We start from the raw sequence: 10568 nt of genomic DNA, 5'->3' as shown, positions 1-10568 counted from the left end.
TCAATATTTAAATATTTATTTAAAATAATTATTTGAGTGAATTTTCAATAAAATATATATGAGACATATTTTATGTAACTCAAAAAGTTTTAAAATTTTTGAGTTATCAAATAATAAAATGTATATTCTTAAATCTAATCTCTCCATTTTTAAAAACTCATTTAAAAGAAGTAAAAGGAAAAGAAGAAAAATGACTCATTTCACAGCAATTCTATAAGCACATAAATTTATGAAAAAAATTAAATAATAAAATAAAACCTCATCAATCTCTTCCCATCCCCTTTCTAATCTATACACGTATGGAAATTTTTTTTATAAATATTTAAATTAAAAATAAAAAAAATTAAAGAATCACCAATAACTCGAATAATCCATCACCGTAGATTGAGAAGAACTCGAAAACCACATGGAATGATGTTTCGCTCTACCTTTCTTATACTTTTATAAAGATTGTAAGGCTCCCACAAATGATCAAGAGAGTAAGGATTCTTGCCATTTAGTATAATCTAACGCTTTCCTTTTTCCACTCCAATGAAGCAAGGTAATTAGATCTGAATGCCATGACCCACAGTTCCCTCTCACATTATTCCTGTCGAGTTTGTGCTAGTTCCATCGTGATCAATAGTCTTTACATTATTGGCAAACACTAATAAAAACAGCGGCGGTAAGCACAATTTGTAAATCCTTCATTTTCTCTGTATTTTTATTCAATTCTCGATTTTCCTTTTGTAATTTCCTTCTCTCTAACTCACTAAATCCATCACCATTACTCTAGTGTTAAAGCAACAAGAGTTCTATACTAAGAAAACTCAGAGAAAAAATAAGGTTGAACTAGAAAATATCAGAGTGAAATACTTGATGAAATTGATATGGCAATACTCAAGTGCGCCAATGATTCTTGACCCAGCAAGAATTGTGTTCTAGAGCTTGTGTATATTATCCACAATAACCATAAAAAGTGAGAGGTTAGGTTTGAGAATATAAGTTGCAGAGTAAACAGGATACCTATGAGTTTCATTAAAAAATTTATCGAAAACTCATCTGATTGTTTTTTTTAAATATTTAAATTTTAATAGTTTTTTTAAAATAAATTGAGTTCAATGACGGTAATGAAATAATAATTTAAATTCAGTAATGGTGAGTAAAAATTACCGTTACCTATTCTTATAAATTACAACATTTATAAATTAGATATATATGTTATAATTTCATATTTAAAATTAATTAAAGATTGATATATTAATAGAATCAGTTTATTAAATTTATAAATAATAAATAAAAGTATACATCATTTATTTACTAATATATAAAATAAAGGTTATCAAAATTAAAAAAAAGTAAATAATTGATTTTTTAGTAAATTCTTTTTATACAAATAGGTAATTTTTTTTATAAAAAAAAATAAATTTCTACAAAATCATACATAATTTTATTTCTTTTAAAAATAAAAATTTTGTAAAATAAAAAAATAAATTCTCATAAAAAGAAATAAATTCTTTGATTTCAAATAAAAAATTAACAAGAAAAAATTTAAAAAAAAAATAATTTTATTGAATTTTTTAATTAGTCATTCATTCATATTGTTATAATAAAAAATTAAATCATCTTACTAAATATTCTTAAATGAAATTGTTTCTTTAATATTTCATCCATCTAATAAAGGTATATTTATAATTATTTTAATATAAATGAATAAATTTAATTAATGTAGTTAAAGTAATAATTTTAATATAAAATGCATTTATATAATAATTTTTTAACAAAATATTTAAAATTTTCTTAGGTCTCCTCTTCTATTTTGATTGTTTTGGAAATGCATTGGCGATCCTGTAACTAGAGAATTTTTATATAATATTGAAATTTTATTTATTTTTTACTTTTGAAATAAGGGGAATTTCATTGGGTTAAATCCTCAAATTCTTTTACAATAATTAGCTAAGAAAATTCAATTACTTTTAATGGGTTCATTTGATTTGATTGTGTTGACAAATGTCAATAGCAAATCAATATCTAACCTCAGATTTCAGCATGTTTCATAGAGCAGTTTTAAAATAATGTTGTAAATGAACTAAATTACCTGTAAAGTATTCAAAATCGACTCAATAAAAATTAATTTAGGTTGATTTATTTTTTTAAATTAGTTATTCAAATTTAATTTTTAAATTTATCAAATGAATAAATTGAATTTGAATTTATAGGCTTTTAATTTATTAAAATTTAATAATTTATTTATCTATAGATTTACGAATTAATTCGTGAATATATGTATTTAATTAAAGTTATTAAATTTTAAAATATTATTTTAAAAAATTATTATTAGGTTTTCAAATTTTTTTAAAAAATCACTAATTTATTTATATTTCAAAATTATTTAATTAAAACATATATAATTTTATAAAATCAAACTGTTTATTTCTTTCATCAAAAAAGTTGTTAGTTAATTTGTTTAGACTTTATCAGATGGTGTAGGGATATTTAAAATTATAGATATGTATAATTAAAATTATAAAATTAAATAATATAAATAATCGAGAAGATTAACGATTTGCTTTGATAAAAGGTTTGATTTTAGAAAATACATAAGTATTTTTATTAAGTGAATAAGTAGTGAATTTTTAAAAATTCAAAGATTTAATGGTTTTTTTTATTTTAACTTAATTTATTTATTAAACAAATTAAAATTGGGTTTAAAACATCCATCAGCAACTATAATAATAATAATAATAATAATAATAATAATAATAATAATAATAATGGCACTTAAGTTGATTTAAAAACTGTTGGATTACATAATTATAGTTTCATTTGATTTTAGTCACGACTCACTGATATGGCGAAAAATGATTGGTTAATCTGTAGGAAAAAAAAGAGTGAGATGGTTGGCATCTATATGTAGTCACTCCGATACTCAAATCAATATTTTGTTAAAAACAGACGAGTATAATAAATATCTTGAGTTTAGAATGAGTGTGTAAAGATGCGTACTTTGAACTCTATATATGTTTTGTCTTTATATTATAAGAAGGTAGAGTTAATTATCGAATCTTTTGGAAATCCAACTCGTATTGGTTAGTGGATTAGGAATCCCGAAATTATAGGCATAATAGGTGTCTGCTAGATTATGTATTCTAATGGTAACTTTGTATCATGAAGGGCTCCACCGGCTTAGGAAAGGGCAAGTCTTCTGTCGTTTCGACTATTTATAATGTTCGAGTCTTTTTTTTTTATAGGTGAAACTTCTGCGACTGTGTGTCGTAACTTACTAGGTCTTTGCCACGTGACCCTGTCTTACAACGATAACTCGTTGCATACTTTAGACGATTATTATGTCGTATTAGAAGTTCCCCCACTGATCTTCAACTCTTTGTATTTGAAGATTACAGTTGTCTTCACGATTTTGGATATGTGACATGCACAAGTTGGCTCTCCATACCCACGTCTCTTCGCCTGTTTCTAAACATAAATATTGATTGTCTTGCTTCTCAAGTCGTATTTAAACCTACCGTTGAAACCATAGTATAAAAACTTTCTTTCTCCTCTGATTACCACTTTTGCTCTCAACTTCTCTTTACTCTTTAAAAAAGACTCAGCCACCCAATTTCTCACTCTTGCGTTTTCCGAAGGTAATTTCCATTTTTGCTTCATTTTAATATTTTCCGAGATGAATATTTATTCGTCTTCTTCGTTTGGTGGAAGCTCCACTTCAAGCTTTTCCTTCGGCGGCCTCATTTGTGCACCTACTCCAATTGTTCTGTTGAGAGCGGTCCATGATAATGACAACCTCTTAGTAAATGACATCCCATCTGTGTTGATTGAGAGGGATGTAGACTAATTATATAATAATTACCAGATCTCTCAAGAGATTTTTTAGGTTTATGCTCCACATTCGAACGTTCGTGTTGACGACTAAATCCCTTCTGAGGATACCATCGTGGTATATGAAGCTTGCAGTTGCCGATTCCCAATGGACCCATTCTTCATCAAAGTCCTCCGGTTCCACAAGCTTGTAGTCGCCCAACTACATCCAAATAGTTGAAGGATTCTGGTGGCTTTTCAGTTCCTCTATTTCAATAATAATATCGAGCCGAGTGTTACGCTCTTCTCCTAACTGTACTTATTGGGTACTCGAAAGAATAAAGAGTTTTGGTTCTTCAACGGAAAAAATGCCAGACTCTTTATGACTTAATGCCCTTCTATTTGAAGTGCTGGAAGAACAAGTTTTTCATCCTCTGCCACAGGATATCCGAGATTTTTGAACAACTGCAAACCAGCTAAAACATATATGTGAAGCTCAAAAAGAATGGAATCCCACCATAGAGAGACAAGAAAGAGGTTTTGGACTTCCTCTAGAGGATGGCCTCGACTTAGAGGGTAGACATTATCTTGGCAGTGAGGAATGCCATTTGGCCTTGGCAAAGTCAGTACCATACAGAATAGGCTCTGGCCTTTCAACTGCCGCGTCTTCAATACCCTCAAGAAATTGTACCTTGTATTGTAGAGTAGGTTATTTTTTTCTTTCCAAAATTTGTTGTTTTTAAAACTAACTTACTCACTTTTTGCTCTGTGCAGATATGGCCAGCAAAGGAAAGAACAAATTTACTGAAGCGGCACGGGCTATCCATAAAGGCAAGGCCGCTGCTGGGACATTTGGCCCACCTCCAAAGCAGGCATGATGGGCGGAAGAAACCCACATGCTTCCTCCTACTCCACCTGCAATTGAGGAACCAATCGCTACTCAACCTAAGTCTTCCTCGAGGGGCACTCCTTCAATAATCCTTGCCCAAACTCAGCCATCGCAAGAAGAGGTTGGAACTAGAGCCACATGGCCTTGGGGAATCCAACATATGGCACTGGCACTGACCCAGACGACCTCACTTCCTGAGGAATCTTGGTTGTCCATCCTCATAGCTAAGAATGCCATGAGGCCTGGAGATCATCATCATCGGAAAGCGGTCGAGACAGATGATCTCTATGACAATATCATTCATTCTACAATGGAGAATGCCCTATGTGTGTATATGGCCAAGGAGAGGAACAAGGCTTTGAGGAGAGAGTTTGAAGCACAGGAGACGGACAAAAACCTCCTTCAAGAGGAGTGCACCAGGCTAAAGGCTTGATTACAGAGGTGGAGAGGACAATGAAAGAGACCCTAGAGTCTATAGACAAGCTCTAGGCAGACCTAAATGAAGCCAATGCTACAAAAGCCACTATTGAGGCTCGAGCCAAAACTGTTGAGGATCAAGTGGCCGATCTTCAATGGAAAGTCTAGGAGCTGTAGTCTTGAGTCTAGGAGAATCGGGTCGCCACAGGCAGGGTGGCTGAAGTGGAGGCTGAGTTTCAGGAGACGGTGACCTAGGGCAGGGAGATGTTTATCCAAGGTCATGACCCTGTGAAGAAAGAGCTTACCAGGCGATTTCCTACAGAGGACTTCTTCTGGATTGACGACATCTTTCCGAATAAAAATGAAGATGAGGAGGGAAAGGAGAAAACTGATGACAACCCCACTGTCCGGAACTTTGCAGATAATGTAGAGAATACCAATGTAATAGAAACTCGAGAGGAGGAGGGTGAGGATGTCCCTCCCATGTAATTTTTTCCTGTAATGAAATATTTTCTTTTATTTTCTTAACTTTATTTTTGCCAAGTATTTTAGAATTGGTATTCGACCAAAAATATATCTAGAACTCTCGTTCAATTATTTTCACAGATTAGTCGCCGAGCTAATGAATAAATGTTAACTGACTTTGAAAAAAATTACTAATGATATTGATACCCAAATATGTGCCTAATAGTTACCCACCTCGTGACTTTGACGTAAAATGTCTTAGATAATTTTATTAACTGCCTTTGAAAATTTTATTAATGGACTAACACTTGGTCGCATGCCTGGCGGTTACCCGCCTTGTGGCTCGCCTGGCGATTACCCATCTCGTGGCGTCGGCATAAAATGCATTTAGAAGATTATTTAATAGGAGTAACACCTGGTTGTTAGCCTGGTGGCCTTGACATAAAATTTTTTAGAAAAAAAATTTATTAATGGGATTAAAACCCAGTCCTATTCCTGGCTGCTACCCGCTTTGTAGCTCGTTTGGCGGTTACCCGCTTGGTGGCTCGTCTGGCGGTTACCTGCTTTGTGGCTCGTCTGGTAGTTACCCGCTTTGTGGCGTCGACATAAAATACATTATAAAATTTATTAGCAGGACTAACACCCGGTCATATGTTTGACAGTTACCCACTTTATGGTTCGCTTGGTGATTACTTGTCTTGTAGCGTCAACATAAAATGCATTAAAAATTTTAACGGGACTAACACCCAATCGTATGCCTGGCAGTTATCGCCTAGTGGCTCGCCTAGCGGTTACTCGCCTTGTGGTATTTTTTCTTGTCCCACGCTTTCATCAATTCATCTTTTCTTATTTAAATACCAAAAAAGATTGAATAATATATCATAGTTTTATTAATAACCTTTCCGTAAATTACATTCTTTTAAAAATAATTTAAATGATTTGGTCATCTAACTTGACCAAGTTATAAGCATCAGGACAAAAATAACTGTGGAGACCCTATATGATCCTTTCTAGTTCTCACGTAACTTACTAAACTCGGCATCCCCTTTTGTTATGAGATCATTTAAGGACCGGTTCTTCTCCTTCAAAGCCTTGGGGTTTGACTTAGAAATTAATATTCATGACGTTGTATATGTTGCCACTTCTTCCTCCTGCAATAGCGTGAATAACCCTTATGGGTTCATTTTTATCAGGATTGACTGGTACTCTTACCTCAAGTTCTGACTCCCTTTCTTCTTTATCTTTTATAGCAAACCTCCTCAGAGTTTCATCTCTAATGAGTCTTTCAATCTCGTCCTTTAGCTGCCTATATTTTTCTGTAGTGTGCTCATGATCTTCATGAAAATAACAAAACTTTATTCTATCTCGCATGCTTGCTTTGTTTGGGTTAAGCTTGATGGGCCATTTGATTTCTTTGCCCTTTTTCTTAATCCACATCAAAATATGTGTGTGTGATTCATTTAAGGCAATGTAATTCTTATACTTACCTCGCTTTTCGCTCCCTTGGGACATAGAATAATTCTTTCGATCTCCTTCGTAGCCTCGCCTTTTTGGTTTTTGAGTTTTATTTTAACTCGACCTCTTATCTTTCCTCAGTGCTTGGATTTCATCATCCCACAGTACGTACTTTTGGACCTTATCCATCAGTTGCTGATAGGTGGCAGCTGGATTCTTAATAAGAGAATCTATGAACTTAAAGGCTTGCCCTTTTTTTAATGTTTCACATGCTATCTCGTGATTTAGTTCTTTCACCTGTATCGTTTCAGTGTTGAAATATGAGATAAAACTCCTTAAAGACTTACCCTCTCTTTGTCGGATTTTTCACAAGTCTGATGAGAGTTTTTTACAAGGTATACAAGTAACAAACTTACATTTAAATAGCATAGCAAGCTTGTAAAATTATGGATAGAACCTGGGCTCAAATGTTAGTACCACTTCTAAACCAAAACTGTGAGTGTAGACGGGAAGACTCGGCACAGTACAAAATCGTTGACGTCCTGGAGCTGTATCGTTATTCGAAAAATAACTAGGTGACTCCTGGGGTCTACCGTTCCATCATATTTGTCCAGACTGGACAGCTTGAACTTCTTGAGAAATGTCTCTGCAAGAATTTTTTTTCGACAGGGGTGAAGCATCGTCCAAACCGTAATCTTCCTCTTTCTCCTTTTGATACTTTGTAGCGCACGAATCAACTTCCAATCAACGTCTTTTAGGGTATCGTCTGATGATTCCTCATCCTCCATCTTGGCATTCCTTTTGGACTGCATATGAATTGCTTTCATTTGAGTCCTCAGGGTCTTGAAGGAGGCTGCCTCACTTATTTTGGGAGCCATAAATGAGGCCTCCTCTCGAGTTTTGTATTGCTCGAGAGTCTCCTGTAGCTTTTTTATATATTGTAGCATCTGCTCATTGTTCAGATTGTTGAGGTCTACGTCATTGACCATAGAAGGAGTGTTTTTCCACTATTAGGGATGGAGGAGACGAGAACTCCTTTATTGGCAACAAACTTAGCAACAACTCGTGAGTTTTCAACCATTGTGAGAGTAAAGGGAAATGAAGAAGTACTTTTAGTGAGAAGATGAAGAGAAAGCTAAGTTAGATTGTATTCCAAATGAATAAATAAAGCTCAATGTAAGTCCTCGGCAACGACACCAAATAATGTGGTGTAAATGAGCTAAAGATGATTAGTCAATCTACAAAAAAGAAAGACTGAGGTGGTTGGCACCTATAAGCAGCTACTCCGACGCTCAAATAAATATTTTGCTAGAAAAGGGCGAGTGTAATAAATATCTTGACCTTAGAATGAGTGTATAAAAATGCGTATCTTGAACTCTGTATATATTTTACTTTTATACTATAAGAAGGTGGAGTTAGTTATCGAATCTTTTGAAAATCCGACTGGTACCGGCTAGTGGATTAGGAATCTCAAAATTTTAGGCGTAACGGGGATCTGCTAGATTATATTCTCTAATGTAACTTTATATTATGAAGGACTTGACTAGCTTAAAAGAGGGCGAGTCTTCTGTCGTTCCGACCATTTACGATGTCTGAGCCTTCTTTATGAATGAGATTTCTGTGACTGCGTGTCATAACTTATTAGACCATTGTCACGTGGTCTTATTTTATAACGACATGTCATAATATAGTTGAGGGATTATTATATTGTATTTCTCAAAATATATAGAAATATATATATATATTATTTGTTAAATCTATTCCAATTATTCATAATGATTTTTTCAACATATAAATGTTTAAAATATAGGATAAACTCCAGTTTAGTTCCTCTGATTTAATGAAATATTTATTTTAGTCCTCATGTTTTAGAAATCCTACAATTTAATTCTTAAAATTTGAAAAAACTATAATTTAGTCTCTATCGTCAAATTCCCAGTTAATCTCGTGTTTATTTTAATGAAAATACCAAACTATCATTTAGTATATATTTTTAAGAGAGATTTATTATTTAGTCTTTATGTATTGCCATTATTAACAAATCAGTCTCTACATTTTAGAAATCTATTAAAATGTTCTTATATTTTCTCTCTATTAACAAAATAGTATTTCTGTCCTCTTTTTCGTTAAAAATATATTAAGAATGAGAGATAAAATTTTTAAAATCCAATTTCACCCTTAAATAAAACCTTTTATTTAGTTTCTGAATATTGTTATTATTAATACGTCAATCCCTACATTTTCAAAAATTTATTAAAATATCTTTATCTTTTTTCAAATCTATTAAAATGTTCTTATCGTTTTTCTTTATCAACAAAATAGCCCCTCTTTCTCATAATTCATTAAAAAACCCTTACAGTAAAGTTTGGCTCCAATCTGAAAAAGAAGATGATGAAGAAAATGAAATCCCAAAACCCATCATTTGCAGGATAGAATCCATGAACATACTAATAGCAGTGCTATCACAATCAGTGTGGTGAGGTTTTGCGAATCTGGCAAAAGAAGTGAGGAATCAGGTGAGAGTGAATCAGTGGTATTGATATTATGGAGCTTGCATGACCTTGACTTCATGTCCACCACATCCGTCACCATCCAAGGCCCATAATTTCCCATGTCAGTTAGCGTTCTAAATCAAATAAAAATTAGAGAATAATCAAATCAAACTAAACTAAATCAATTTAATTTAATTCAATTAAAAAAATAATAACCAAAATTAAAGATATAATATACATGTTTTATCCCCTTTTCTTCTTTCTCAATTCTATAGCCAAATTAATTTTAAAATCACTCAAAATTTAATAATTTTATCAACAAATTCTTCGATTTTAAAAATAAAATAATTAATTACAATTATAATTATAATACAAAATCGTCATAGTAAGAACAGAGGATAATACAATACTGATTTGTTACAAATCCAATCATAAGAGACAACCATACAAAGGCAAGATTAAGAGCTTGATAGCAATGACAGCAAGATAACCCATGTAGCACGACAGTGACAATAAGATCGAGAGCAAAGGTGTGACGGAGTAGCATCAACGACAAGATCGAGAGCTTAACGGTGATGGCAGTGAGACAACCCATGTCGCGTGGTAGTGACAATGAGATCAAGAGCAAAGGCGTGATTGAGAATGGCATCAATGACAAGATTGAGAGTACCATCGACAGAGAGATTCAAAGCACTCATGAGGAGTTTCAGAGCAGTATCGATAGGAAAATACAAAGTAGCACCAACGGCGAAATCCAGAGCGAAAACTATACAAAATGAGGCAATTATAGCCTTAAATGATGTCAGGTGCGATGCAATCAAGATTCGGATGGATTGGATGGGTGGGTGTGTGGCGGTGTGACGATGGACTGAATTTTTTAAAATATTTCTTTTTGGTCATATGGAGTGATTTAAAAATTAATATTAAAACTTTATATATTGAGATAAATATATAATTTATGGTATTATTTATTTTTGACTACTATAATTCTTTTTTCTTATTCCGCCCCTAACTCATGGCTGCATTGTTAATTTCTGTAAAGCAGCATTACACTA

General features: G+C 32.8%; 1 pseudogene; it reads right to left on the bottom strand.

Annotated features, from left to right (window-relative positions):
- Positions 1-351: 351 nt before the first annotated feature.
- On the bottom strand, positions 352-4693 carry LOC110627637 (annotated as a pseudogene).
- Positions 4694-10568: the final 5875 nt, after the last annotated feature.

Source organism: Manihot esculenta, chromosome 12, assembly GCF_001659605.2.
Source record: "Manihot esculenta cultivar AM560-2 chromosome 12, M.esculenta_v8, whole genome shotgun sequence".
NCBI classification, from domain to species: domain Eukaryota; kingdom Viridiplantae; phylum Streptophyta; class Magnoliopsida; order Malpighiales; family Euphorbiaceae; genus Manihot; species Manihot esculenta.
This window is presented reverse-complemented; position numbering and strand designations above follow the sequence as displayed.